The following is a 7873-nucleotide window of genomic DNA, read 5'->3' on the forward strand; positions in this document are numbered from 1 at the left end:
CGGGAGCGCCGCCGCGCTTCCCAAGCGGCGCACCATCCAGTGCGCCACCGGGCTGGCCCCCACCACTTTCTTTAACCACTAATTTATAGAGATTCGCTTTACCTCATAGTTTCTACTTGCTCTTAGTTTTTGCTCCCTAGAGACATTGACTTGCACGTGACTCATGACGGACCCACTGGTCCTCTTTACATCGTAACCAATTAGCTTCACCTTTCACTGATAGTTGACTCATTTGGACTGCTTGTCAACAAAAAATTCCTGAGAGAATTTGATAGACTTAGTTTGCCTCTTTGAGTAAACCACATTGTTGGTTACTGGCTGCCTCTGGGTTGGTTGGCATCCTTTGGGTCAAGCACACACCCTGTCCATTCAGCTCTGGCTGGGGGATGAGAGACCTAATCATTATAGGATTGCCTATCAGCAGAACTGGGCAGGGCACGACTGTGTGAGATGAGCTGGGCACCCCACCAGTATTCTCAGGTTTGGCCTATTAGGTATACTACCCACATCACTATATTCTCAGCTAGTACTATTGAAAGACAATGTAGAGAAAGCAAGCAAGGCCATTCCTTTTAGGGAAAAATTTGGAAACAACAAAAAAGGAGACAGGAAAATGTGGGGAACATCATGAAGGCCCTAAAAGAGAAGATCCAGAGCTTAATATCAGTTGGGGTTTCTTTCTGTTTTTCATGGTGTTAAGACATAGTATTACAGAATAAAAACTCTACCTCTAAAACAATCATTTTATTTTCCTCAGATCCTTCAAGATGATTTCTATCTGTAACAACTAACCGAAAGTTTGCCAAATATCCTAAGTTTTAACATTTACACCTACATAAAAATTTCTCAATATGTTTAGCCAAATCATACCTTCTAAAATGGAATGCAACATGTTTATTCAACTATATACTATACTTCTGTGTATAGTCAATTTTGCATTACTAATACAAACTCTGTAGTGGGGAGTTCCCTTATACTTTCAACTAAATGCAGGCTCAGCTTGAGTAAAACAGCAGCTCCCTAGGAGGAAAAATAATGTTCAATATATAATTCTCAACATATCAACAGAAAGGATGAGGTGGCTTTAACCAAATCACTTAAATTGATTTCTTTCTCAACCTTTTGAAATGGTACATTTCCATCCATTTCATGCAGCTGTTAACCATTTACTCCGCTGTACCTGTTACTCCAAGCAGGTTATGAAGATTGCCTGGCGGTCAGGAAGGAAGGATAAGATATCCATAAGAATAAGAGATTGCTGAAGTACTGCCTCTCTCTCTTTGGATAAGACTACTTGCTAAGAAGCACCTTTAATTCCAGACCAGGACATAGACCGTGGTCATAAATGCCCTTGAGTTGATGATTCACATCTTACTAAAATTTACATGTATTGGTCATTTTTCCAACCCTATACTTCAGGAAGCTCCTGGTTTCTATTACTGTTCTTACTCCTACTTTCTCATCAAGCCTTCTGAAGTACATCTGATGGCTCTTCTAAACTCCTGTACAGTATTTCTTCATGACTATCACTTGGTTTTGTACTTTGATGTATTTTAAATAATAATAACTTACATATATCTTAAGAACTTACTATAAGGCAGGGCCTCTGTTATATATACTTTATATATATCACGTAATCCTCCCATGAATCCCAAGACATATGTAATACTATTATCTGCAATGCTTGGCACTAACTTGCCCTTTGTGGTAGGGTGGGGCTTTGAACCCAGGATGTCCGGCTTCAAAGCCTGGGTGTATAACTAGTACATATATGTAATACACACACACACACACACACACACTCACACACACACTCTTTTTCTAGTACATATATGTAACCCCCCCCCCCCCCCCCCCCCCCCCCCTTTTTTTTAAACAAAAATTTAACCCCCCCCCCCCCCCCACACACACACACACTCTAGCATATACTCATACTTTCCCTCAAGGATCTAATCACATTTCTTGGTCATCTTGGCAACTGTAGCTCCTATTTTAAAGGCAGTGGAGAACAGAACAAAGAAAGCAAACTGTGAGTATGTTTGGATTCAGTTTCTGGCCCCATCACTTATGAGCCATGTGATCTCGGGCAAGTTGTTTACCTCATGCCTCAGTTTCCTCCCCCATGATCAGGAATACTGCCTACTACTTAGGGCTTTATGAGCATTAGGTGAAATGATGCATGAATAGCATTTAGCACAGTGCCTGGCACTCAGCAGATGTTGTGACTACCACAGGTATTTAAACAGGAAGTCTGGCAGTAGTCTATCTCACTTATATGTCCGTCTCTTGTCACCTTTGTGGATGTAAATTTGTTCTTAAGAAATTATTTCCTTTTATGATGACAAAACCATGTTTCTGGCCATGCCTAGGGTTGCCAGACTTAGCTAATAAAAATACAGGATGTCCAGTTAAATTCCAATTTTAGATAAAGAATGAATAATTTTTAGTATAAATATGCTAATGTTGCATATGCTAATATAATGAATATATTATACTACAACGTATTCATTGTTTATCATTGTTTACATTCAAATTTAACTGAATATCCTTATTTTATCTAGCAACCAACCAGCCCTTTCACTTTGTGGGCTCCCCAATATTGCCAGTAATCTGCCTTCCAGCATATACATTCATTCGGCGGTATAAGTTACTTGTATTCTGACTCTTCTTTTGGTTTGTTGTGTTCTCTTAAATTAGCAAATGTGCTTAATCTATTTTTGTATTCCCAGTGTTCAGCACTATATCCCTATATATATCTATGCCCATATTCACATCTATACCCATACATACATAAGTATGAAGATATATAATGTTAAATAAAAAGTTGATTATATAATGCCACTGCTTTTATTTTTTAATTTTACATTGTATATTAGAATTTTTCCAAGTCAGTACACATAGCATTGGCTACCTTTTCTCTAATAGCTGTAAAGAACCTCTCCACATACTGATGGTGGTGGTATGAACTGCTAAACCTACAACTCGGAAATCCCATTCATAGAACACTGTCCTACAAAATTGAGTACAATAGGTGTACATAAGATTGTAATAGTCCCAGAGTTTGTAAGAGGAAAACACTGGAAAAAACACATATACACATTAGTATTAGATGGACATGTAGGCATTAAAAATATTGCTGTGTAAGTAGATTTGATAATATGGAGAGATATTCACAACATATTATTAGGTAAATGAAAGCAGGTTAAAAAGCAGTTTAATCCAGTTTTTGTGAGTCATAAAAAGTGTAAATTATGATCCCAATTTTATTTAATAGATAATGAGAAAAAAGAGTCTGGAAGAAAATGCCAGGAAAATTGTTCAGTATCATTTCTGAGTAATATGTCTACATAAAATCTTTATTTTCTCCCAATATTTCATGTATTCTAAATGACTTTTAAATGACATTAAAAATTGTTCATCATATAAGCTGAACTATAAAAAATCATAAATTTACATATGTAGTTTGATGACAATTTTTTAAGCATGTCTGTGCATCTGTGTGTAAACAAGGAAAACCACCAAAATGTGAATAGTACTTTATCTGAGAGGTGGGATTATGGGTAATTTTGACTTCCTTAATTATGTTATTCTGTATTTTTTTTAAATTTTATTTTATTTTGTCAATATACAATGTGGTTGATTATTGTGGCCCATTACCAAAACCTCCCTCCCTGCTCCCTCTCTCCCCTCCCTCCCAACATATCTGTTCCCTCATATCTGTACACTTGTCATATCAACTTCAAGGAATTGTAATTGTTGTGTCTTCTTCCACCCCCACAGTTTATTTGTGTATTTATTTATTTCTAGCTCCCACAAATAAGTGAGAACATGTGATATTTCTCTTTCTGTGCCTGACTTGTTTCACTTAATATAATTGTCCCTAGGTCCATCCATGTCAGATTGTCAGCAGCTCCTGCAGACTCTCTTCATGTCAGAAGAATGCAAGTGGATCCAGAAGGAGGCCCTAAAAACTGTTACTGGTCATGATGGCCAGCCCTCTGATGACCCGTTCCCCTCAAACACAGTCTTTTGGATTTTAGCCATCCTGACTGGGGTGAGATGGTATCTCAGTGTAGTTTTGATTTGCATTTCCCGAATGCTGAGTGATGTTGAGCATTTTTACATGTGTCTGTTGGCTACTCATATATCTTCCTTTGAGAGATGCCTATTTAACTCTTTTGCCTATTTTTTAATTGAGTTACTAGTTTTTTTGTTGTAAAGTTGTTTGAGTTCCTTGTATATTCTGGATATTAATCCTTTGTCAGATGTATATTTTGCAAATATTTCCACCGTGCTCCCAAGCGCCGCACTCTACCAAGTGCGCCACCGGGCCGGCCCCGCGTCTTTTGGATTTTAGCCATCCTAATTGGGGTGAGATGGTATCTCAGTGTAGTTTTGATTTGCATTTCCCGGATGCTGAGTGATGTTGAGCATTTTTTCATATGTTTGTTGGCCATTTGTATATCTTCCTTAGAGAAATGTCTACTTAGCTCTTTTGCCGATTTTTTAATTGGGTTGCTTGTTTTTTTCTTGTAAAGTTGTTTGAGTTCCTGGTATATTCTGGATATTAATCCTTTGTCAGATGTATATTTTGCAAATATTTTCTCCCACTCTGTTGGTTGTCTTTTAACTCTGTTAATTGTTTCTTTTGCTGTGCAGAAGCTTTTTAGTTTGATATAATCCCGTTTGTTTATTTTTCCTTTGGTTGCCCATGCATTTGGGGTCATATTCATGAGGTCTGTGCCCAGTCCTACTTCCTGAAGTATTTCTCCTAAATTTGTTTTAATTGTGTCATCATTTCTATAAAAGGGCTTTAGCTAGCACATAGTTTCCCTGAAGTAGTCTAAACCTTAACTGGAATCTTCTTAATAATTGAATATATTTGAGTAACTGAAGACATTTGAGACTCTGACAAATTTAGATAGCAAATATGGTGATATCAATTAAGCCATCTTGTTAGTCATAACCAATGATTCATAATGCTGCTTTTACCACTCTTATAATACCTTATTAGAACCTAAGTATCACATAAAAATAAAAGTTGCCTATTATTAAGGAAAAATTATTCCCAAGATGGAAAATTTTGTATTTTCTATTTCTGGGTTGTTTGAGAATATGTGGATCTTTTGGGCTGACTTGAACAGCTCCCAATACAAATCCCTAACAGTCCTCTGGAGTAGAAAAAAATATACAAATATATTTTAGATTTTTTACAGAATAAATTAGTCTGTATTTTTAATTAATTTTTTAAAAATATTTTTTCGATTCTTTAAGAGAGATAATGAATGTTCTTGTCATAACAAAAGAGAAGGTAACTATGTGAAGTAATAGATATGTTAATTAGTTTGATAGTGGTAATTATTTCACAGTGTATACATGTATCGAAACATCATGTTGTATACCTTAAATATATACAATTTTTATTTGTCCCAATTGGTCACATACATCATCATCTTTGGTCTTCACAGCAACAAACTTTCTCAGTGGATATTACGTATAGTTTTTGCATAAAGAAACTGAGTTTTAGAAAGGATAAGATGGCACAGATAAGGGAATGGTCAAACTGTAATTTGAATGCAGGTCTCCTTGACTCCAACGTGAACTAGGCAATCCTTCACTGAAGCAAACTAAGTGGGGAAATTGTAAAGCGAAACAAGAATTGCCAACAGTGTACGTGGTAGTTGTGTGCATTGTTGAATCTCTGTGTTTGCCATGCATCTAGACCTCTAGGTTCTCTTGAAGAACATCTAGTAACACACGGTGGATCCCAGGCAGTCAAGTGGCAGCCAAATATGGGTATGGGAGTTCGATCAGAATTCTCATTCCGGGGCTGACCCCGTGGCTCACTCGGGAGAGTGCGACGCTGGGAGCACAGTGGCGCTCCCACCGCCGGTTCGCATCCTATATAGGGATGGCCGGTGCACAAGAATTCTCATTCCAACTCTCCACAGCCTCTATTTTGCTGCCTTTGGCAAGTGTGATAGGTCCATGAGATGATCACAGCTACTCCTGACTCTGACATGTACTTAGTCACGAGGATATTGCCTGTTTCTGCTCCAACGGTGTAGCTGCATGCTTTAAGGAGACTTGAAGTATCTAAGATTCCTTTATAAAAACAGTTGTTTCAATGCGAAAAGAGGGTTGGGGACTTGCACTAACTTAACTTAAGCTGCTTTTTCCTAAGGAGTTTAAATAAGGAAGGAGGGTGCAGAATAATTTATGAAAATAATGTGTGTTTTAAATTTGCTGTTTTTTCCTCCCCAAGTTCGAAGCAGTAACCAGACCTTCATATTCCCTTGCCTCACTGGAGATTTGTGATGCAGGAGGGAAAGCAGGATTTTCCCATACATTTCTCTTCCAGGTTTTTATTCCTCAAAAGTCTGAGCTCCTAAAGGACTGATGCTCAAGGAGGACCTAAGAGGAGAGGCAGGCAAGATAGAGCCTATTATCAGATATAATTTGATTCAAAGGAAATAAAGTAATGCACCATTTACAAATATGTACTTCTAGAGTAAAATGCATAGCTTCTCCAGGTGTTTTTAAATAGCTAGGCCTTTTAATTACAAAACACAAATACCACTGAACAAATTCTGTGTTGGGTAACTCTTGCTCAGGAGCAATGCCTTTTTTTGCACATCACCACTAGAACTGTCAGTGGTTGAGGGACATCCACTGTTTTTACGAAAATTTACTCTGAAAAAACTGTCTATGTTTTCTTCTAATGTGCTACATCTTGCTTTGTACTTTTGGTAATACAGTTTTCTGAAGTCAAAGACATAATGAATTTAAGCCACTGGTTCACAAACCTACCTGTGCATCAGAATCACCTGTGGGGGTTTTAGTTCTATTTCTGATACTAATGTCCCAGCCCTGTCCCTGGACATCCAGATTTGGTAGATCTGTCATTGGGATAGGGACTGTGTGTTTAAAAAGGTTTCACAGGTGACTGATCGGCTGTCAGAATTGAGAAGTACAATTTTAGACAAGAGACCTGCTCTTTCCGAGAAAGGTATGAATTAGTCATCTGAGTTGAATTAACTCTTTCAGTACTATGGAATACAAATTATTGTCCTAAAATTTTTGATTTGAAATATTTAGCTCATTGATAAATGTTAATATTTCAGAGTATAAATATTGCATTCTTTTTTCAAAGGAAGGTAAAAAATAGTGCCCTTTGTTATTTTACCAGTGATTTTATACGTTATATACATATATATATATATACACAATTTTTTTGTAAGTGGAATTCAACCAACTATTGCTCTACATTACAGAAGAAAAATAGTGCCCTTTGTTATTTTACCAGTGATTTTATACGTTATATACATATATATATATACACACAATTTTTTTGTAAGTGGAATTCAACCAACTATTGCTCTACATTACAGAATACAGTGGTTCTGTGAATAATCCTACTTTGCTAGTCAGGTAGACCACATTCTCACAATGAACATCATACTCGGATCCAACTCCTACACAGCCCCCATTCATCATCGTGAATTTAAATTCAGCAAAACCTTATTAGAGCTACTCTCAGAATTATATAGATTTGGATACACACTGTACTTCAAACTTTGTCCAACCATGCAAAGTGCAATCTAATATTATGCAGTGAAGCCATGGAATTAATGCTACTCCTGGGAACTGAGAAACATTGTTGCAAGTGTTGCTCTGCTTTACTTAATTTCTGTGCTCAAATTATGAAGGTATATGCAAAAGTAAACTTTGCAGTTATTTAAAAAGTTTTGTAATGTCTGTGTAGTAAATCTGAATATTCGTGAAAGTAAGTGCTTACTTAACATTCTAGAATTTTTAATGTTAGAATTCTCAAATTAAAAATCAGTTTCTTCAATACATACACTTTTCTTTT

The 7873-nt window shown here is 36.8% G+C and overlaps 1 protein-coding gene across 1 annotated transcript in view; it reads right to left on the reverse strand.

The window, feature by feature from the left end:
- LOC103598829 (disks large homolog 2-like) overlaps positions 1–7873 on the reverse strand; it is a 192171-nt gene that overhangs the window by 142800 nt on the left and 41498 nt on the right. The window lies entirely within an intron of this gene.

The sequence above is a fragment of the Galeopterus variegatus genome, unplaced genomic scaffold (genome assembly GCF_000696425.1).
Source record: "Galeopterus variegatus unplaced genomic scaffold, G_variegatus-3.0.2 Scaffold2752, whole genome shotgun sequence".
Lineage (NCBI taxonomy): Eukaryota > Metazoa > Chordata > Mammalia > Dermoptera > Cynocephalidae > Galeopterus > Galeopterus variegatus.